General features: G+C 47.5%; 3 non-coding genes across 3 annotated transcripts; 2 read left to right on the top strand and 1 right to left on the bottom strand.

Annotated features, from left to right (window-relative positions):
• Nucleotides 1-4,435: 4,435 nt before the first annotated feature.
• Nucleotides 4,436-4,508, top strand: TRNAV-CAC (transfer RNA valine (anticodon CAC)). The gene has a single exon. It is a non-coding gene; the product is annotated as a tRNA-Val (tRNA).
• A 9,527-nt stretch (nucleotides 4,509-14,035) lies between these two features.
• TRNAL-CAG (transfer RNA leucine (anticodon CAG)) lies at nucleotides 14,036-14,118 on the bottom strand. Its single transcript has one exon. It is a non-coding gene; the product is annotated as a tRNA-Leu (tRNA).
• A 749-nt stretch (nucleotides 14,119-14,867) lies between these two features.
• Nucleotides 14,868-14,940, top strand: TRNAV-CAC (transfer RNA valine (anticodon CAC)). The gene has a single exon. It is a non-coding gene; the product is annotated as a tRNA-Val (tRNA).
• Nucleotides 14,941-23,770: the final 8,830 nt, after the last annotated feature.

Below are 23,770 nucleotides of genomic sequence, written 5' to 3'. Positions count from 1 at the left end.
GACAGCTGCCGGGCAGGATCTGGAATGAGCGCGCTAACATTTAATAACAATACACGAACATATATACTAAAACAGTTGCATTACAATACATACGATAGGCGGAGCAGTGGGTGTGGTCAATAGCAGTCGCGAAAGATAAGGGTGAAAATGGGTGTAACAGGGGCGTATACATAGACATGTGATGCAAACGTAACAGAATATGTCATATATGGGGCGGAAACATGGAGGGGGCTACCTAAGGAGCCGGGACCTCTAACCTAATGGTGCGCGCAAACGGACAATGACGTGTTACTAGGAGAAGCTGGGGGCTATGAACTCTGTGCTAGGAGCAGAGACTGAAGTCTGGAGAGTCAGGGCGACATGTACCTAAACCCTATCTAGTATCTGATGTTTAGAGGACATGTTGATATAAACTAAGAGTCAGGAGGGGAGAGGCTAACGGACTCTAAGACTGGAGCATGCATTATTCTACATGTAGTGCGTGATGAAGATAATGAAATGACCATTAATACAATATTTCTCTTACGTGGAGACGTAAAGGCTAGACAATGACGGAAACTATTGATGTGATTCAGTAGCTTAGGAATGCAGAGAAGGAGGGCTGGACTGATAACTAGAATCATAACATACTCTTGGCAGACTCAGAGGCAGAGCCAGGCTGAGCCGGGCACTGTGAGGCAGGAAGTAAGTGAAGGGTCGAGGATACAGGTGGGGGCTGTATCGCTCCTCAGCGAGGCTCAGGAGACAGGAGCTGAATCTGGTGTCCGGGCCCTTTTGAGGCCTAGAAACGGGGACTTTACAATAAAATAACGTGCACACTGAGAAACGTGGCAACGTAACTTTACATAGGCCTGATACTCGTAGCTTTCACGAGAACTGGAAACTGGCATACTAGAGATGGACACAACTGTAATTGCGTCTTTAATCAAACATGGGGGATACATATGCATATTTAATCATGCACACATAACATAAGATGGAGGACTCGTAGGGACACAGAACATGGCAAAATTTACTTTTCCACAAGTGTAACAAACAAACAGGGCACAGCATGGCAGAGGAAAGGCTTGCTTGCACTCCTACCACCAGGGGAGTGGGTGCAGATAGAGGCTGTTAGAGGCTGACTTCCAAAAATACTGGTCATTGTATTGTATGTCAAAGGATCTCTCCATAAGGCACATGGGCAGAGTTAGCACGTGACAGAGGAGTGGACGAGAGTGCATGCATTTGTGTGCACATTGGAGAGGGTATACTTCCTGAGTGCACAGAGAGTGGTGGGATTGCATTGTAGAGACATGGAGAGGTTAGACTGCTGCTGCAGACAGACGGCAATAAATACATAAAACATCTTGACTTTGATAACACAAGCAACCACAGTTGTCTATGGACAAAGACATAAACCTTCGTCGATGAACTCGCACTGCACTCGTCTACCCCTGAGCACAAGCTGCTCCCACTCACCTTCACCTCAGGCCATAACACACTGCATTGTCTCCATGCTTCCTGGTTACTGCTCCTGGCTCTAGCTGAACGTGCCCTCTTGGTGGCACTGCCCCTGCGTCCAGCTGAACACGCCCTCTTGGTAGCACTGCCCTTGTCTCCAGCTGAATATGCCCTCTTGGTGGCACTGCCCCTGTCACCAGCTAAACAGGCCCCCTTGGTGGCACCGCCCCTGCCTCCAGCTGGACACACCCTCTTGGTGCACCGCCCCTGTCTCCAGCTGAACACGCCCTCTTGGTGGCACTGCCCCTGTCTTTTGCTAAACACACCCCCTTGGTGGCACCGCCCCTGCCTCCAGCTGGACACGCCCTCGTGGTGGCACCGCCCCCGCCTCCAGCTAGACACGGCCTCTTGGTGGCACTGCTCCTGCCTCCAGCTGGACATGCCCTCTTGGTGGCACTGCCCCTGTCTCCAGTTGAACATGCCCTCTTAGTGGCACCACCCCTGCCTCCAGCTGAACACGCCCTCTTGGTGGCACTGCCCCTGTCTTTTGCTAAACACACCCCCTTGGTGGCACCGCCCCTGCCTCCAGCTGGACACACCCTCTTGGTGCACCGCCCCTGTCTCCAGCTGAACACGCCCTCTTGGTGGCATCGCCCCTGTCTCCAGCTGAACATGCCCTCTTGGTGGTACTGCCCCTGTCTCCAGCTGAACACGCCCTCTTGGTGGCACTGCCCCTGTCTCCAGCTGAACACGCCCTCTTGGTGGCACTGCCCCGGTCTTTTGCTAAACACACCCCCTTGGTGGCACCGCCCCTGCCTCCAGCTGGACACACCCTCTTGGTGCACCGCCCCTGTCTCCAGCTGAACACGCCCTCTTGGTGGCACTGCCCCTGTCTTTTGCTAAACACACCCCCTTGGTGGCACCGCCCCTGCCTCCAGCTGGACACACCCTCTTGGTGCACCGCCCCTGTCTCCAGCTAGACACGGCCTCTTGGTGGCACTGCTCCTGCCTCCAGCTGGACATGCCCTCTTGGTGGCACTGCCCCTGTCTCCAGTTGAACATGCCCTCTTAGTGGCACCACCCCTGCCTCCAGCTGAACACGCCCTCTTGGTGGCACTGCCCCTGTCTTTTGCTAAACACACCCCCTTGGTGGCACCGCCCCTGCCTCCAGCTGGACACACCCTCTTGGTGCACCGCCCCTGTCTCCAGCTGAACACACCCTCTTGGTGGCATCGCCCCTGTCTCCAGCTGAACATGCCCTCTTGGTGGTACTGCCCCTGTCTCCAGCTGAACACGCCCTCTTGGTGGCACTGCCCCTGTCTCCAGCTGAACATGCCCTGTTGGTGCCCCTGTCTCCAGTTGAACATGCCCGCATGGTGGCACTGCCCTCTTGGTGACATTGCAGAGCAGCTCTATGTCTGCATAGGGAGCGCACACAGCTTCCATCGTGTGTTTTTCAAGGAGGGCGGATGTCTGTGGCTGTGGCTCTCAGCTGCATGCCCTGTGAGTGTGTTATGCTTCTGTTAGAATGGGCCCCTCTTGCACAGTTTCACTCTGTGTTATAAGGTTGGAGACTCTGTTCTGAAGCGACAAGTATCGCCCTGCCGAGAGTGCCAGGGCCATGCCAGGCTTCGTGCTTCAGTCCAGAGTTTGCTTTTCAATAATTCTGGGCGCTTTGGTCTTGTTGACTTCATTGGAAAGCTGGGACTTCAAGCCTCAGAATTAAAAGGAAAAAACCTGGACTGGAGCAGCTCATGCCACATGGACCTGGACACTTTCAGCCATGTTCACATTGCCTTGGGTGATTTAACTTCTTGAGCAGATAATACTGTTCCAATGACCCTTCAGGTAACCAATGGCTGCACGTGACTGATCCAAACCACTTTTTGTATATGTCCATCTTTATTCATGTCAAAAGCTTTTGCCAATGATTCATCTAGTTATATATCCATTAAGTCTTCAATCATTCACTCTTCCACTAATTCATTCATCACTCTATCCATTCACCCAACCACTGACGCATCGTCACATGCATCCATTCACCCACACAACAAAATAAGGAACAGGGGGTGGCACGGATTGCTGGTGGCAGGTCGGGCGGGGAGGGGGTGGGGCGATGGGGACGAGGGGTAAATAAAAAATCTAATTATACTAACCTCCTCGCTGTGTCCACCGTCGCCGTGTTGTCCTCGTCGGGTCCCTCCTCCAGCAGTCCGGAACACAGATCAGAAAGCACCCAGGCTGAGGCTCCCTTGAGCAAATCAAAATGCTGCAATGTACCGTTGTGATTGGTCTGAGCACCGTGGATCGGCGCTCAGACGGGGACAGGGAGCCTGGGCATGTTCTCCAGCCAGGCTGTAATGCACCCTGGGTGGAGAACATGCTAGATCGGGCCGGCCAAACATTCATGCGCACTTAGGGAGTGAAAACCATTCCTCCCCTCCCAGGCTCTGTCAGCAGAGCAGCCCCGCTCCTCCTGGTAAAGCTGCCGTGCCCGCAACAGAAAAAATAAAATGATAACTTTCAGTCATTATCTTTATATTTTTTCAATAACTGCTGAAGAGCAAAGGGGCAGCGCTCGAGCCGCCACTAAGAAGCACATACTCTTGCACGCCAATGCTTGTTTTTCCTCTTTGTGTTCATTGCTTCAGAGCCAGAGATCTCAAAGGCAGGGAACCTCCTGGCAGACTGGACTGACTGCAGGCAGCCCACCCCGATGCCCCCACTTATAGCTCTCTCACAATCACACATATACATGTAGCAGATATGTGTGGATTCCTGGTTGTACACTCTGTACAATCTCTGCACTTTCAGGCCCAAAGCAACTTCCAACAGCGGTGGGGATTAAATCTCTATAGAAAAACACTGCCCATAAATGCATCCATAGAAGAAATCTAAGTTGTCCGGCTCTGATCACATACACTTCCACTCTGCACAGTCACCAGCGCTCATGCTGTGGGATTGAAGTATGACAGAAGACCTCATCATGTGAGTTTCCGTAGTGTAGTGGTTATCATGTTCGCCTCACACGCGAAAGGTCCCCGGTTCGAAACCGGGCGGAAACATTTTTATATGCAATCCTAGTCATTGTGACAATCAGAGATATATTTAATATTAATTCCACTTCATTACTATAGCTAGTGTTTTAATCTAAGTGATCTATCATTGCAAAGTCCACCGAGCTCAGCGTTGTTATAAAGTCAGTGACGTCTTGTGCGTAGCCATGACCACAAGACAGTACTTTTAAGGTCAGTATCTTACCTAAAGTTGGTTAGAATATTACATTTATTTATGTTTACCTACTGCAAATATTAAAGGTGATGGTGATAAAATGAATAATAGATGATAAACACCAGGTCCCAAGAGCAGGTTTTTAAAGTAAAATATGGTCAGAAAAGACATAACTGAAGTACCCCCGTTGTCGTGGGCAGGTGCACTTTTTTCAAGAAAAGTGAACCAGAATTTCGGAAACATGAAACTACTAAAGACCGTGACATTTCGGAACAAGAAAGAATATATGGAAATATGAAACGTATAAAAAGAGAACAGGAAGGAAAAAAAACAGAGTACTCATATAACTGAATTTAATTTAACTTAGGAAGTTACCAAGTTTCCGTAAATAAACAAATATATAGAACCGAAATCCTTAAAAACACAGTAAGAAATGTTGTTTATTAGGTACAACACTTTTTCAGATTTCAAAGGTGTACATGAAGAGATGTGAGTTTCCTGAGTGCATTCACTACTTTCTGCTGTGACTTTTTCATGTATATTCCCCAAGCCCCTTCGATAGTTGGAGACATTAAACGTTTAATTTTCCATCTAAACTGTAGTGAAGGGCGCAGCTGGAAGGAGTCCTGAGGGCCGAGAATCACGAGTTAGAGGAAGGCTGTCCTACAGGAAATAGAATGATAAAATACTGTCTATGCTAAAGGCAATAGTGCTGACTTTTACATAGTGACAATTTGCTTTTTCCAGCCTCAGTAATAATCACAGAGCAATTACACTTAGTAGGGGCTGCAGCTCCAGCGTCTGTTACACAAGAAAACAAGCACTGGCAAAGTCAAAAGGTTTCACCTACGCAAAATCTATTGGCTTTATATTTTTTGTTGTTTTTTAAAAACATTTTCCATAGCGCTTCTTTAAAGTGAAAAGGGTGCTATGTCATGTCCAGTGTTGACCTTGGCATAGCATTTTTTTCCTCTCAGCAGTGCTGCAGAGCAGCCCGTGCTGCTTGCTGTGCAACACGTAAAAACAAGCATTTGCAATGCAATCGGTCTCGCATTTGTGAAAGTTAGAGCTATCAGCGCTGTAAATGACAACGTTTTTTTATTTTTTTGTTTTGATTGCAGTGGAGTGATCATATGTGCATAGTGCTATTGCCAATAGTATGACCTCATGGGGCTGGAGAACCAGAACATGTGAACTAGGTTATGAGAGAGAAATTAAAACAAGCATTTACAATGCAACGGTTTCGCTTTTGCCAAAGTTAGAGCTATTGGCATTGTAAATGACAACATTTTTATTTATGTGTTGGTTTTGAAAACAAATAAATAAATGGCATTGTCATTTACAATCCCAATAGCTTAATCTCTCGCAAATGCGAGACCTATTGCATTTGCACCCACACACACACCCACACACACAGAGACTCACACACACATAGACTCACACACAGAGACTCACACACACACACACAGAGCCCCCCCACACAGAGCCACACACACACACACACACAGCGCCCCCCCACACACACACACAGCGCCCCCCCACACACACAGAGCCCCCCCACACACACAGAGCCCCACAAATGGCAACAACAACCTCGCCATGGGGCACACAATTAACCTTGTACAGTTAAGAAAATAAAAAATAAATGAAAAGACGCGCTTCTGGGCTTTGCGCCCGCCAGGAAATCCTTTTCAAATGAGAATCTTGAGGATGGCATGAAAGATATGTTCACCTCGCTGTAAACTTCCATTGTAAGACCGCACCAGCCCCAGGCATGGCGGCGAGGGTAGGAGGGAGGAAACTCGCCGACCTGACAACAACAAAGGAGCCTGGTGTGACTCAGGCAGGTGATCTCAGGCCCAGAGAATCAGGTGGCGAGGCACGTGCGTGGGCATCTCTGAGCTGGGGCAACGCCCCACACTCAAAACCAAAAGGGTGATGATGGCCCCAGGAGGGGGTGGGCACGCGCTGCCATACCCACCCAGGGACTTATGGGCACGCTCCCCGGTCATTAACACACGCACTTTCATGTGCGTGGTAACATCACCGAGTGGTGGCTCAGTGTGTAATGGAAGTGTGTAGGGCTGCGGGGTTCCCATCAGCTAGTTTCGGATACCTCACCTGGATTATAAATAGGGCTCCCGGTTTTATGGTATTTATTTTTTTGCCATTTCCGTCTGTATTTATCCATATTTATTTTTTGGCCATTTTTTCTGTATTTACCCACATTTATGTTTTCCCACAAGTAAAAGGCGATGCTATAGCTAGTATTTTCCCACATTTATTTAAATTGACAATGCACACATGCGCTCACGTAAATTAGCGAATTGTTGTGGCTTTAGCAGTTCTTTAAATGGTCCAGTACTGAGTAATTTGAAAAGGAGAGCACATGTTCTTCTCAGTTCTGCCATAAAAACACTTAAGGAAGAGTACAAGCACTTATCAAGAGCAAACATGTGCCAGCGCTTCTGTATTTTCCATCTAAAGCCACCTGTCACAGGCACTTAACTCTACCCCCTTCAGGGGAACCACGCCCTCTCCTCTTGGGAAGGATGCCATCCTAAAACTAACACGCATTAAAAGTGTGCACAGTAAAAATCCAGTGCTGTACACGTGCACTTTTATTGTCCTGTCACTTCGTGTCTCTTCTCGCCGTGGTACCCAGACATGCAGTGTATCACACAGCTCACACCGGTGTAAATGGGGAACATCAGTGAGAGGGCACAGTAATAGGAGTCAGACCTCACCCTAATGCACCACAGACCCACCTCCGCTTGTACTTGTTCCTCACACTGTGTGCTATAATGCACGTCATTAGCACATTCTACAGACAAGGATTGTACCAGCGATACAGCAAAATTCGGTTAGATATAGCGCCAAATGTAGCATGCCGTTTTTAAGCGCTGTAAAGAGTTTTGTTGTACTTCAATTTAACATAATCATATTCAAGAGGAACAGCTAGACTACAAGGAAACGCATCCAGCCTGCACCAACAGCATCTGTCTTCAGTGCAAGCATTCATGAACCCCAGCCACGCTGCTGCCTTCAGAAATATCCATGGATAGGTCGGAAAGAAAAGATAACTTTTTTTTTTTTTTTAAATCAGAGCAGAAGACCCACAACAAAATAAAAGGAACTGAATAAATTGATTGATAGGTACTAAAGCAGTAGAAAAGCCTGAAAACTAGGAACAGTACAATCAGTCCACATTTGTTAGACCACCCTGAGATAAACAAATCACTTTTAGTTAATCAAAAGAGAATGGCATTGCTAAGGACGTTCACAAAACGAGTTTAACAAAAAATGCAACTTCAATGATCGAATAAGCAATGGAAAATGGGGACTTTCTGTAAGGACCGCTGAGGGGTGCTTGTGGCCGCATATGCTTCCCCATTCAGGTGTTCCAGTTGGGGCAGGACAGCCAAGCATGTACAGTCGTGCCAATGAGTGAGTTATCTTCAGGGAATCAGGCATGCACAGGAATTCAGCACTCGCTTCGTCTTGCAAATTGAGGTAGATGCTAGGTTTCCTTTCTAAATGACCAACGTACTTTATTTCTTGTACACAGCGAATAAGAAATCAATTAGTTTTAAGCCATGTGCCAGGATGCGCTGCTGAAGCACTGTGAATTTAAGTGCTTAAAATGTGCACTGTTTAGGGCCTGGGACAGGGAGTCAGGGGCGTTGGGAGAGGCTTCGGCATGGGGTGACAGAACAATTAAGCCTCATTAACAAGTAAATGGTCTTTGAAAAGACCTGTGAAGTACTCGGGCGGCTGTGTGTGTGTGCCTGGGAAGGAATTTCAAGCAGTAGGAAGGGGTCATGGTGAGAACTCTGGATTCCAGCGCGGCAACATTTTCTAGTATTTAAAGTTTCTAAATATAAATACAGACAAAGGGAATATATACTTAATTCTGTATTTATATGTAGAAATCCGTAAAAACGGAAAACCGGGAGCCCTAATTATAAAGTAGGTGTCTGAGGTCCCCAATTCCCGATCATCAGACCGCCCCCCGCCCAGGGCTCGAAGGACACTGCAAGTGTGATGACCTATCCCATGCTTATCACGACTATCGCGGTATAGTGAAGTTTGAGGGGTGTCGGTGGCTCAGTTCTGAGGTGACAGCCACACCTTGATGAATGACAAAAGTCTGCCCCATCACTCTCTATATTTTTGCGGACTAGTCTCCACTTAAAACGCCAAAGGTTGAACAGACCCTGATGTGATGCTGACTGGGCATCCCCAGTCCGGCCAGGACGGACACTTACCATGGGTTTGTGCAGCCACTTTCTGAACCTGCTGTATCCTGCTCCTGCTGACAGGGCTCTGATCCTGCTGAGCCCGGGCTCTCCCCTTCGGCTGTGCCGTCCCCGAGTTAAATCAGCTGTGAAATATTTCCCTCCTGCCCGTGCCTCGGGTTTCTCCGGGGCTGCCGAGCTGGGACAGCGGGGGAGGGGGCGCCGCTGCGGTATCTCCGGCACTCCAGTGACAGCCACACTCCTGCCGCTGCAGCAGAGCAGTTACAGGCGGCTTACAATACTCCGCAGTGAAAGAGGCGATGGACTTCACAGTCAAGTGCACTCAGCGTAGGCACAAAGAAAGGACTAACGCATAAAATGTATTCATAAAATCCGATATTTCATTTCACTCTTGCGCACAGCTGATTCTAATAGCTGTTCGCGCATTTCCTCGCTCTTTGCCAGCAGCCGCCATCACCACCGGCGTGCGCGCTGACTCCGCCCCCTTTCGAGGCCACGCCCCCTGCCTCCTGTACTTAAAGCCGCTGATCACTAGCGGTGCCCTGTGAACCCTTGACCCAGTCCTGAGGCGGAAAGCCGGGAGCTGGAGGTACTCGTTTTAAAAAAATACTATGGTTGAATTGTATTCTTGTTTTGTGTCACTACTTTCGTGTTTTTAATACAAAGCACACCTTAGCGCTTTCATTTCACTCTTGCGCACAGCTGATTCTAATAGCTGTTCGCGCATTTCCTCGCTCTTTGCCAGCAGCCGCCATCACCACCGGCGTGCGCGCTGACTCCGCCCCCTTTCGAGGCCACGCCCCCTGCCTCCACTTAGAAATGTGCATGCATAGGACGCGCAGGGGACGAGCGCAGCGGGAGCGCCGTTTGCGCGCCGAAGGCGCGCCTAAGGCAAGCCCGTCTGCGCCCGTCCGCGCCAAGACCGCGCCAGACGCAGGAAACCCTGCCCTAATCCCCCCACATGTCAGGTATACTCCTATCGACCTCCTCCGACTCCGAGGTACTCCCTGCTGCTCCTACAAACTTGACCTTTCAAAAGTAGTCGGTTCTGCCAGCTGCCCCAAATGCTGCTGGACACCTACCATCGACCTCGGCCAGCCAATTCCCCCCAAGAACCAGCTACCATTCTTCAAAGGTGGCCTGATAAATGCCAGGTCTATGTGCAAACATAGCCAAGATATTCATGACCTCATCATAGACCATGACCTTGACTGTCTCATGATCACTGAAACTTGGCTCACAGAAGATAGCAACCCTGACATAGCTGTAGCTCTCCCCCAGGGTTACTCCTTCTACAGACAGGACAGACTGAAAGGAAGAGGAGGAGGTGTTGCTATTATTCTGAAGAATACTTTCAACTGCCACACCTTCTGCCTTGACCCACTTACCGACTCAGAGGGAATGGGCTTTTCCATCAAACTCAGCCAATCCCTCGCCCTCTCAGGTGGCCTGATTTATCGCCCTCCCGGCAACGCCTCTAAATTTCTCGACTCCCTCAACGATGCTCTGGGAATTTTCTTACTTCGTTACCCACATTTCACCCTTCTGGGTGACTTTAATCTGCATCTTGAGTCCTCTTCCGATCTTCAAACGAGAAATTTTCTCCAAACACTGGAAATTTTCCAACTACAACAAAGTGTCACGTTGCCCACCCACTCACAAGGTCACACCTTAGATGGTGTTTGCACTAATTTCCCTTCTCTCACCATCCTGCCCCCCCTGCCCCAGATATGGACTGATCATAGCCTGATCCCATTCCACATCTCCAGCAGCTGCCCTCTATCTATCAATAAATTCAATTCTCATCGGGGTCACTCTGCCAACTGGAAAGCCGTACAAAAAAATCTCATTATTAATCCCATTTCCCAAGCCCACTCCGGAAACATCGAAAGAGATGCCGACCTCTTCCATAACTGGCTCTCACACGAAATTATTAAACGGAGCCCCACTAATCGTCATGACAGAATCCTGAAAAAAACTAAAAACAACGCTCCCTGGTTCACACCGGACTTAGCCTCCGCACATCTAATCTGCAGGAAAGCCGAGCGTAAATGGCGTCGAACCTATGACAACGACGACCGCCGCGAATGTATCCTCCAGAGGAAAAACTATCTCTCCAACATCAAATCGGACAAGAGGGCGTTCTACGTAAAAGCCATCAAGGAGGCCAGCCAAAAACAAAAAACACTATTCACGATAGTAAAGACCTTCACCCATCCCAAAACTCTCCAACCTGAAATCCCCCCATCCCAAGAGCTATGCGACAAGATCTCTGAATAATTTGACGAAAAAATTACTTCCATCCAAAAGGACTTCCCCCCCTCCTCAAACGCCCTATGGACTTCCCAATCCCGATCAACCTTGCTCGACAGCTGGCAGTCTTAAAAACTTCACCCCGGTCACCCTGGCCCAAACTAGAGATGCCATTCTCTCTTGCAAATCTGGCTCCCCTTCCGACCCCTTTCCCCCCAAGATTCTCCATCAAATCATTGATGAGATAAACCCTATCGTCAATGACATTATCAACCTGTCTCTCAGTTCTGGATCTGTTCCTCTCTTATGGAAAAAGGGTGTTGTCAAACCGCTTATGAAAAAAGATAATAAATCCCCAGTGGACTTGACCAATCTTCGTCCTATCACCCTTCTCCCCGCTCTAGGAAAAATAACAGAACAGTTAGTCCATAAAGAACTAAAATCCTTTCTGGAAACTCACAACTTACTTCACCCTCAACAATCCGGGTTTCGGCCCAAACACTCAACCGAAACTGCCTTAATAGAACTGACCGACACCATCAAAACGCTGCAAGATCAAAGGAAGAAGGCCATTCTGATCCTTCTTGACCTCACGGCAGCATTCGACACCATATCCCATTCCATTCTGATTAACAGATTAATGGACATTGGAATCCCCGACTCAGCCCTATCATGGATCAGATCTTTTCTCAGCGACAGGTCCCAAATTGTTGCCCTGGGCCCCTTTCAATCTAAAGAGAAAACAGTCTCCTCCGGAGTTCCCCAAGGGTCCATCCTAAGTCCCCTCTTTTTTAACATTTACCTCATCCCCCTCCTCACTCTGATTGAATCATTCGGCATAACTGTCACCTCGTACGCCGATGATACGCAGTTGATCATCCCCCTAGACGACAACTCCAACAATGCAGAGCTCAATCTTAAACACTGCCTAACTGCTGAATTCCAATGGATGGACTCCAACCATCTCCGTTGTAACTCAAATAAAACAGAGATCCTCCCCATCGGAAAGAACGCCTCTTTCTGTCCTGCTCTCTGGTGGCCCGATAATTCTGCTGCCCCCCCCCAGACCGTCTCTACCGCTAGAAACCTCGGGGTACTTTTCGACTCTGATCTTTCATTTGACCATCATGCCACAACTGTGGCCGGCAGATGCTTCTGCATAATCAAATCCCTCAGAAAGTTTTTTGACTTTCTTCCCCTAGATTCCAGAAAAACGGTAACAGTAGCCCTCATTCTTTCGCGCGTGGACTACTGCAACGGCCTCCTGGCAGGGACCAAGAAGTCCACCCTCTCCAAACCCCTAAGTGTTCTACACACTGCTGCCCGTCTCGTCTTAGAATTACCTCGCAAATCCTCAATCTCTGCAGCCCTAAAGACCTTACATTGGCTTCCCCTGCACAAGAGAATACTTTTTAAGATTCTCATTGTTGCCTTTCGGGCCTTCAACAAAACTGGCCCTGTTTACCTCACTAGACGCTTCCCACACTACAACCCTAGTCGTTCCCTCCGCTCTGCCCAAGAAAATTTCATGGTCTCTACCAGGTTTAACTTGAAGTCTAAAGGAGGTAAAACCCTAAGCTCCCTGGCTATCAAAGCCTGGAACAGCATGCCCAGACACCTAAGACATCAGACTCTTGAGAGACCTTTTAGAAAACTTCTCAAAACATGGATTTTCAATCTCCCTGACGAGTGGTCCAGAGCTTCCATTTAGCCTCCCCCCTACCACCCTGTGACCTGGCCTCAAGGACTACTCAGCGCCATGATGCTCCTTTCGGAGCGAACGCCGCGCTTTATAAATACCCCTCCAAATATCCAAATATCCACGGGCAAGCGTAAATGTTACGTCACAAACATTATTTACATCTTTTTGTTTAAATGCATATTTGCATTTTTTACGTGTTTCAATTTGTTCTGAATTACTGTGCTTAAAGCGTTTATTGTTACGAGAGAGTACCGTTTGTGCATCCTCGGAGAGTCGAGCAGCTTCCTGTTGCCATGGAGACCAGTAAACATACCAAGCCATTGCTTGTCTGGGGCTGGTAGTTCTTCGATTTCAATGAAGCACTATAATGCTAGGGGCAGTCTTTTGAAGGAAAACTTCAACTCCCAGACGTGAGACTTCAATGCGTCCACAGATGACCAGCGGAGCGCCACTGCCTTCAAAATAATTGACTAAACATCTACGGAGACACGGACAGCGGGAGCGGGGGCGGGAACATGCGGCATGATGAAAAAAGGGCGGGACTTAAAAAAAGACCCAGAAACGCCCCCGAATCGCGTCGTGACGGGGAAAGAGTGATTGACAACCAATCTCTTCCAATGGCTAGCCTCCATTTATGGAGCTAGCCAATGAAAGAGAAAGGTGGGACAAAGCCCCATACTGTAGGATCATAAGATTTCGCCTGCACGAGCAGTGCTACGGCCAGGTGAAACCTAAAAAAATAGGGAAGAAGTTGCTGTGAAGGGTCGGGGATAATGCATGACAGGAGAGAGTATAACTACAGAGCAGGATATGTGTATGAGAGACAGAGAGAGCGTAAGAGGGTTTAAAGAGAAGTGTGTGTGAGTGACAGGGAGAAATGAATGGATAGAAAAGAATAGAGCAGGGGATAGGGCAAAAATAGAAGGCAGTTGCGAGTTTGTGAGGAAGAGACTAGAGTCATGTTGTGCGCCGTGATGTCGTGCTCCGTGATGTCACTTACTTACTGCCAAACTAGGTTAGTCCCCCCCACTTCTTTTTTTAGGACTTGTGACCTGGCACTCAGCGACAATTTACGGAAGTATGTTAAGGTTGTGTAATATTGATATTGTCTCGGGAAAAACCAGTGAATACGAGTCACAAAAGATTCTGTCAGAAGTGGGATTCGAACCCACGCCTCCAGAGGAGACTGCGACCTGAACGCAGCGCCTTAGACCGCTCGGCCATCCTGACATGTTCCAGGCTCATCTGTGGCTTACTTTCCAGCCCTGCAAGGACAGTTACTCACAGAGGCTATTGTAGGTTCATGACTTCTCTCTTTACGGTTACAAATCTTCCTGTCCAGGGGGCTAGAGGGGTTCAGAGATGTTTTTAAACATGACTCAGGAGCCTGGGTACAAGGAGCTTCTTCTACACTCTCGGCTCGGGTCTGGACACAGCTCCATAATTTACTACCCCACACCCTCTGGATAGTGTCTGTAAAAGGCGTCTTTGGTTTCTGCGGGTAAAAAATATGTTTTTCTTTGCAGCGTTACTGGAGGTGTCACTGTAGAGGGGAATTGTAAAACTCACAAAACATCCCCCAAAGAAAGATTGTGCTTTATACTCAGCGGCTGCAGCTCATTCCAGGCTCAGAGCGGGGTTCAGGGCTGCACAGTTGTGGGGCGCGGTGGGTGCGGTTCATCCCCACAGCTGCGGCACACATTGGCTGAAGAGTTTATAACTCGTGACCCTTCAGTCCTGGTGACTCGTTCACGCTCTGACGGGGGCTGAGGGAATGGGCTGAGTAAATGCTCTGCTGCAGCGGGACAGGAGCAGACAAAGATCACAAAGGGAGACTGAAATGAAAGGAGCTGGAACCAAATGAGGAAATCATTTCCGAAGGCACTTTAAGAAATACAATCAGGACTTTTGATAATGTGAGAACACTGCTCTGCGCTCATGTGGGATTTGTTCGGAGGGCCCCATACGATGTATGTAGAGTTTCCGTAGTGTAGTGGTTATCACGTTCGCCTCACACGCGAAAGGTCCCCGGCCCGAAACCGGGCGGAAACACGTTTTACTTGTCATTGTAACAATCAGAGACATATTTAATTATTTTCATAATACTATTTTTGTTACTATGGCTAGAGTTTGAATCTGAGAGATCTATCATTGCAAATTCAGCGGAACTCGGAGTTGTAAAGTCAGTGACGTCATGTGTCTAGCCATGACCACAATACAATACAGTACTTTTGAGGTCAGTATCTTACCTAAAGTTGGTTAAATTATGTTACATTCGTTTATGTTTGCTGACTTGAAATTTTAAAAGTGATGGTGTTAAAATTAAAAATAGAAAAAAAATATTCCCGGGGAAAATGCTTTTAAAGTAAAATATGTAAAACATAAATGCAGTAGCCCCGCTGCCCTGCCCCTGGGCAGGTGCACTATTCTCACAAAGAGAGAACGAGAATTTTGCAAAAATGTAACGAAAGGCCGTGATATTTCGGAACGAGAAAGATCATGCCAATAATTAGTGTGTAAAAAGAGACAAGGAAGTGAACAACAGAGTCCTCACATAGTAATATTTAATGTAACAGGAACGTACCAAGTTTCAGTAAACAAACAAATATATCGAACAGAAATCATTAAAAACTCAGTAAGAAAGGCTGTTTATTATGTACAACATGTTTTCTGAGATTTCAAACGTAAAAGCATCTGGTCCCATCGAGATTTCAGATCAGATCATAGTCCACCGTGCTGACTGTAACCTTAGATCTGGGGAGAAGAATGGATTTGCTTTCACAAAACATTTACTATAAATGCACTACTTTCACCAATAGGCTTATAACTTCGATCTTGCAGGGTGTCTTAATACTGTGAAGCCAACATTGTTGGTGATTATATCTTCACATCAGCTACCCGAATAACCTAACCAGATGATGAAGAAAGGTGAACGACTATACTTACCTTACCTATCTGTATACCCAGCCTCCTGAAATCAGAGGCGGCCTGGCAACACTTTTATTGGCCTGATGAAAGCCGCCTGACCTACATGGGCAACGCAGGCTGAAACATGTCGACCAACCTTTTACCGATCACCACTTTTTAAAACGATATCCCTTTCCTGTATCATTAAATACAACCAACACAGGAGAAGAGATATTTTAAATGTTTTATTCTCTCACCAGATTGCACCTTCTCCACTCACGACTGTGGTACACTAGACAGTCGCCCTGCGGGTGGAGGGTAATGGAACACCTGGAGAACGGGACTCTCAGGTGCTAAGACCCAATGATGGGGCTTCTTGAGTGCCTAGATGAAGAGTGTTTCGATAATTAATCAGATGATTTACTACCACATTTACTACCACCCGTGTTATAGCATTTTACTCCCTGGCTGTTATTCCTGGAGCAGCCCCCACCTCTGTGCTCCAGTTATATCATATCATTCACTGTTCGCCTAAGTTTCCACAATCGCCCCCTTCTGTGCCCAGACTCACCCTCAGATCATTCCCCTGGCTCGGTTGGCATCTTCTGCTCACCGAATGAGCCCAAGTGTCTAAAGATGCCCCCATGTTCTTTCAATGCCCCCAGATACTCGCTCCTTCCTCGCCCCTGGTAACCTGCCCACACCTCACCCACCACCAGCTGCTCTCTCTGGCTGCCCCCAGAGGCTCACCCCCATCCCATGCCCCCAGATGACTCCCCTCACCGTACATGCTCCTTACAAGTGCCCCAGGGCACTGCCCCCGACCTGTATTACTCTTTAGGCCTTCTTGCTCTCAGTCCTACTTGTACCTCTGCCGGCAGTGGCCCCTTCGCCAGCCCTCTGAAGATGCCCCTTTCTTTGCCCCAGCAGGTTACCCGTGGCAGAGGTTCCTCCAGATGCTGGCACTGGTGATGGCCCTGAGTCTACACTGGGGTGAGCATTAATGCCGGAATGCAAATAAAAACAAAATACAGAAGAGACAGGACAAGAGACAGGACACTTGGGATCTCTGCTTTCAGGCCTCCACGTGCTGCGCCACTCTTTGTTACAATGCCACTATCGTGACTTGCGGCCTTGAGATGTCGCCGACACATGACACTTGGGTAAGAAGACACCAAAGACACTCCAGACGCCTCCTGCTCCCCTCGAGGCACAGACCTCCATGCCAGAGGTGCTAGAGTAGGCAGAACCAGTGGCAATAATTGGGGGCAAAGTTACCCTCATTTCAGTTTCTGTATATTTATTTTATTGCATTATTTAAAATAAACATATACCGATTGTTCCATTTCTATCAGAAACTCTTTGATCTTCTGCTGTCCCTTCATCTCATTCTGAGATTGTTACATGTTTGTTTGTATCTGTGCTCAATCACAATCTTCCATTGAGCTGCACTAGTCACATGCAAAGCTAATTCGAAATAGGGGCTGGCCCTGCTGAGGCTCTGACCCTTGACCCCAGGGCTGGTCCTGCTGAGGCAGCTACCCTTGAACCCAGGGCTAGCCCTGCTGAGGCAGTGACCCTTGAACCCAGGGCTGGTCCTGCTGAGGCAGCGACCCTTGAACCCAGGGCTGGCCCTGCTGAGGCAGTGACCCTTGAACGCAGGGCTGGCCCTGCTGAGGCAGTGATATTTGAACTCAGGGCTGGTCCTGCTGAGGCAGTGACCCTTGAACCCAGGGCTGGTCCTGCTGAGGCAGTGACCCTTGAACGCAGGGCTGGCCCTGCTGAGGCAGTGACCCTTGAACCCAGGGTTGGTCCTGCTGAGGCACTGACCCTTGAACCCAGGGCTGGCCCTGCTGAGGCAGTGACCCTTGAACCCAGGGCTGGTCCTGCTGAGGCACTGACCCTTGAACCCAGGGCTGGTCCTGCTGTGGCACTGACCCTTGAACCCAGGGCTGGCCCTGCTGAGGCAGTGAACCATTGGCTAATCTGGTCTTTGAATGGATTATCGTGGAAACCAATAATCCATTCAAAGACCAGATGCTTCCGCTATATTGATGACGTCTGGCTCCTGTGGCAAGGGAGCCAGACGGAGCTACTAGCATTCCATGAATGGCTTAATGCCAGACATCAGGACATTAAATTCTCCATTGAATTCAGCCAGACAAGGATGACCTTTTTGGATTTGGAATTAACGTGTGCTGAGGGAGAATTGAAAGCCTCAGTGTACAAGAAAAGCACAGACAAAAACACTATTCTACACCATAAAAGTGCCCATCCTAGAAATCTAAAATCTAACTTGCCGTATGGACAGCTGTTACGCATAAGGAGAAATTGCACAGAAGTATCTGACTATGAACAACATGCACAGACTTTTTGTGGAGAAATGGTACAAAGAGGATATCCGAAAAAACTACTCAAGCATTCTTCTAAGAGGGCTAGATTTACTCCCCGGGAAAGCCTGCTCCAGGTTAAAGAAAAACGTGAGCGAGACAGACTGGTGTGTGTTACCACATTTGGGCCAGACACCCACAAACTGAGACAGATGATACTTAAAAATTGGCATTTACTGGAGGGATTAGAATGCCCATTTCCATGCCCCCTATTTGCCTACAGGAAGAATCAAAGCATAGGGCAACAACTTGTGCGGGCAGACATCTCGCTACCTAAAACTAAGAACATCTTGTTATCCCATTGGAATATGAAACCAGTAGAGGGCCACCATAAATGTGGCAATTGTGTAGCCTGCTCTAACACCATCGAAGGGAATGAATTTGAACATAATGGAGTTAAATGGAAACATTCTTCTTTCTCTAATTGCAAAACAAGAAATGTTGTCTACGTTGCAACTTGTCCATGCAATAAGATCTACATTGGGAAAACGAATCAGCAAGTGAACATGGGAATTACCCAGCACAGGTCGAGGCTCAAAAAGAAAATAGCAACGGCCCCAATGGTGGAACACTTTGAGGAGAAAAGTCGAGGCGAAAACGACTTTAAATAGTCTGTTTTATTCAGCATGAATAACATCAAACGTAGAGAGAATGCTGACGTAGAGAGAATGCTGTTGCAGAAGGAGGCGTATTTAATTTTAAAATTCAATATGACTCAAACGGGTCTTAATAGCCTTTCTGAAATATGTAGGCTATGATACCGCTAAGAAATCTTAAAGACACTACCTGAGCCTCCCAGTGTAACATGGTAGTTAAGATACACCCGTTTTGAGGTGGTTTCTAGATATGCCCCCTTTAAATTGGTCCGATACAATAGATTCATCATCGTTGTTTATGAAGTACAAACACTCTATATTTAGATGAGTGAGGGACAGCTTTGGGAGAACACACGTAGTACCATTATATGTTTTCCTGATTAAAAATACAAGTACCACAATTCCAGTGGCCCTAGGGAACATGTATAACGAAGGAATCCAAGATGGCAGCTGTTGTGGTTTAACCTTAGACTGGACTGTGGCAGGAAAGAAAGGTAACGTGCGCCCGTTCAGTCAGAAAATAAATAGAAGGCAGTGAGCCTTTATTGGATTCTTGATTAATGCGCGTGTATACTTATGCACTAGGACTGAGGTAGATCGAGGCGCCCCTCCCCCCCGTAATAGTGAGACGGTTGAATTCGACACTTCGGCCAGGACCAGGTAGGCTGACCCGCTACACGCTGTCAATACGGGCATGGTGTGTTGTCTCTAAAATCGGGCCAATGTTGATTATGTGCACTGCATTCTTGATCCACAGACGGATAAGGACTTAAGAAAAATCAGTTTTATAAGAAGCGGTGCCCTAAAACAACATCCTTTACCCAAGGTAGGAAGGCACGGGTTTCATTGAAATGTTTGAGTTATACAAGCAGTCTGGGTTTACTATAAGTGAACGTATGATATTAATCCCCCAGATTTATACAAGCTGCGTGTCAAGCTGGCCCAGAGATCGTACATTAGCCGAGCCCGCGTCCTCTAACACAAAGGTACGAAAATCCATGCCAACATAAGTGTCCCACTGATGGGGATTGTTGCCTAAGTAAAATCTACCTTTGCTTATAAAATCCCTCCTCTGCTACACAGGTAGTTTTGATACAATCAAGTAGCCACATGAATCGACCCGAGTCTCATGAAGAGATAATTGGTCCAAGCACTGCAGGTAGTGTTTTTTTTTTTTTTTTATTTCAAAAAGTTTTTATTGAATAAGTTTTCACATATACAATGTATACAGTTGTCTTTCTTGGGCTGCTCTTACATGTATACTTGGCCCAGTGGTACCGAAGAGAGAGAGAAAAGAGAAAAGAAAGGAGACGAGAGAAAAGGGGGGGGTGGAGGGGGGGTGTCTTATTGCTTCAGATACTCGTCTAGGGCTTCCCACATGTCCTCTTTGGCTGTGTGGTTCGCCGCCTTGTGTTTGGCGGTAATGTTGTCTGCCCCTCGAAGGAAGGTTACCCAGTTAAACCAGCGTTTGAAGGTGGCTTTGCTGGTACTCTTCCAGTACCCCAGAATGGTTCTTACAGCAGCCGCCAGGAGCACGTCGACTAAGTCTCGCATTTCTTTGGATTGGAGTTGTGGCTCTAAGAATCCGGTGACTATCCCTGCTAGCCCTCGTTGTATCTGACATCCCGTGATTGTGTCTATTAGGTTGTATATTTTACTCCAGAACTCTTTGACTTTGGGGCATTCGTATATCATGTGGGCTAGGTCCCCCCTTGCTTTGTGGCAGTTCCAGCACACGCTGCTGTCGCTCGCCCCAACTCTTTCTAGTTTCGCAGGTGTCCAGTGTAGTCTGTGTAGTATCCAGTATTTTGTTTGTGCTAATTGTGGTGTGATCTTGTTTTTGGACGCTGATGTCCATAGTCTTGCCTTCTCCTCTTCATTTAGCGGTCTCTGGATGGTCTCTTCCCAGAAGGCTATCGTTTTGTCGTTAAGAGTAGTGGTGCGTGGTGTGATTATTTTGTAGATCTGCGCTGTTTGGTGACCTGTCTTGTTTAGGTTCTGTGCATACTGTATGATTGTTGGTTTGTGTTTGGAGAGGTTTGCTTTGGTGATGGCTGCTTTGATTCTTAGGAACTCGTAGAATTCCCTGTCTGGTAGGCTGGTTGTCTTTTGGAGTGTCTTGTAGGTGAGTGGGTTGTTCCCTGCCTCTAGTTGAGCTGGCATTGTGATACCCCTGCTGAGCCATTCTCTGCTGTCTAGCGTTTTACCTTTGTATGTGATTTTGGTGTTGTACCATAATGATTCCCATTTGGTGCCTCTGATGCTTACTTCTAGTTCCTTATCTAATCTTAGTTGTGCTATTTTAGTGTTCCGTAGTATTGCGTTTTTGGCTTCTGGGTGTCTATTTGCCGTGAGGGCCATGATCGGGTCTGCTCCACCTAGAATCCCCCTTTCCAGATCCAGTCATACTGGCATGTATTCTGGTATTGGTGCAACCCAGTGTAGCCCCTGCTTGGCCAGGCATGCAGTTTGGAAGGCCTTATAGTTTGTGAGGTTCAGTCCCCCTTGCTCTTTTTTTAGCCTGAGCTTTGCTAGACTTATTCTAGGTTTTTTACCACCCCATAGGAACATGTTAATTGCTTTGTCAATTTGTTTATGGAAGTCTATCGTTAGTGATAGTGGCAGCATGGACAGCAAGTAATTTAGCATAGGGGTGATCATCATCTTGATCGTCTCTATTCTGCCCCACCAGCTGACGAATTTGGGTCCCCATGTGTCTAGCTTCATCCTGATCTTTTTCAGCATTACTTCCTCATTGTGCTCTAGTGTTGATCTGAGGTCTTTCCCAAAGAGGAGTCCCAGATACTTTAGGGGTTTTGTTTGCCACGCCAGGCCTGACGTGCCTAGTACTGCTCTGGTGGTACGGCAGTTCATTGGTTTGCATTCAGATGTATCCCTATTGAGTTTATACCCTGAGACATGTGCATATTCCTCTATTGTTTGTACGAGTGCCTCTATTGACTCCCTTGGGTTGCTTGTGGTGATCAGGATGTCGTCCACATAGGCCGCCAGTTTGAAGGCTTGACCTTCTACTTGCACACCTGTGATCTGCGTGTTTGTTCTGATCATGTGGAGATGGGGGTCTAGTGCCAGCAGGAATAGCCCTGGTGACAGGGGGCAGCCTTGTCTCGTCCCCCTACTTAGGGTGAGTGTTTCTGATGTTGCTGAGTTAACCACCACTCGAGCTCGGGGGTTTTTGTACAGGGACATTATCATTCCTCTGTATTTTTCTCCAAATCCGAATTTGCGCATACATTGGTTTAGGAAAGGCCACGAGACTCTGTCAAAAGCTTTTTCTGCGTCTAGTGCGATCATTACAGCCTTCTCTGTGCTGTTTGCCGTGCGATTTATTAGGTGGCAGAGCAGTCTCGTGTTATCCTGCGAGAGCCTGTTTTTCAGGTATCCCACTTGTGTTTTGTGTATGAGGGCGGGTAGATATGTATTTATTCTTGCTGCCATTACTTTAGCGTAGATTTTGCAGTCAACGTTTATTAAGGAGATTGGTCTGTAGTTTTGTGGGAATTGGGGGTCCTTTCCTTCTTTGGGGATGACAATAATGTTTGCCTCTGCCATTGAGTCTGTCATGCTCCCTTTCTCTGCACATGTCTGGAAGACTCTAACTAGTATGTCTTTAAGCAGCGGTTGGAACTTTTTGTAAAAGGTCACAGTGAACCCGTCCGGCCCTGGGGCTTTGTTGGGTTTTAGTGCGTCTATGGCCATCCCTACCTCTGCTTTTGTTATGTTTTGGTCTAGCGCCTCACTTTGCTCGCTGCTTAGTTTGGGTAGGTCAAGTTTCTCGAGAAGGCTCGCCCCTCCGTCCGCCTTCAGCGCTGTGTCTGCGGTGTATAGGTCTTTGTAAAACCTCCTGAAGGTTTCGAGGATTTGTTTGTTCCCTGTGTGCGTTATGTTGTCTGTGTCGGTGATTGCTGCAACTGAGTGCTGTCTCTGTTTGGCTTTTAGGTAACCTGCGAGTGCCCTACCCGCTTTGTTGGCTGAGCATAAGTTTATGGATTTATATTTGTTTATCCATGTTGTGGCTCTTTCGCTTAGTAGTCTGTTGAGTTCGTACTTTTTCTTCGTTAGTGCTGTAAGTGTATTTCTGTCTTGTATGTTTGTAATGTGATTGTTTTCTAGTTCCTTTCTCTGTTCTTCCAGTTCTCTAATATTTTTGTTCCTCTTTTTGTTCATTCTTGCCTTAATACTTATGAGTTTCCCCCTTATTGTGGCTTTGAGTGCATCCCACAGTGTCCCTTCCTCTGTATCTTTTGTGTCATTAAATTGGAGGTATTCTTTGATTGCCTCTTCTATCTCGATGGCGTTGGCGGGGTCTTCTAGTATTATTATTATTATTATTATTATTAATCGGGTTTTGTAAAGCGCAAACAACCCGGAGGCCTCGTAGCGCTAAGTACCGTCATACTGAAAAGGAAAGAGATTAAATGAACAGATGCGTTTTCAGAGCCTTCCGGAATTTTAGAAGGCTAGGTTCACTGCGAATGGAGGTGGGCAGGGAGTTCCATTCCTTCGCGGCATTCCAGGAGAAGGAGCGTCCGCCCCATCTTGTCCGTCTGACTTTACTAACCGTAGCCAGAAAAGCAGTGCTGGATCTTAGAGATCTGTGAGGAAGATAGGGTTTTGCCAAGGAACAGATCATAGTAGGGGCATTCTTCCACATAGCTTTGTGCATAAAGCAAAGAGATTTAAATAGCACTCTAGCCTTGACAGGGAGCCAGTGCAGTTTCCTCAGGGCGGTGGTGGCTGACTCTCGTTTGTTGAGGCCCAGCAGGAGGCGAGCTGCAGCATTCTGGATCACCTGTAATTTTTTGATTGTGAGTGCGGGGGCACCCAGATATAGCGAGTTCCCGTAATCCAGACGGGACAGGATAATGGCTTGAACCATTATTCTGCGGGCTTCAAAAGGAAGAAGAGGCAGCACTTTTCTCAACATGCGCATTAGCCCAAAGCATGTGGCAGAAAGAATGGTAGCCT

Source organism: Lissotriton helveticus, chromosome 1_2 (genome assembly GCF_964261635.1).
Source record: "Lissotriton helveticus chromosome 1_2, aLisHel1.1, whole genome shotgun sequence".
Lineage (NCBI taxonomy): Eukaryota > Metazoa > Chordata > Amphibia > Caudata > Salamandridae > Lissotriton > Lissotriton helveticus.
This window is presented reverse-complemented; position numbering and strand designations above follow the sequence as displayed.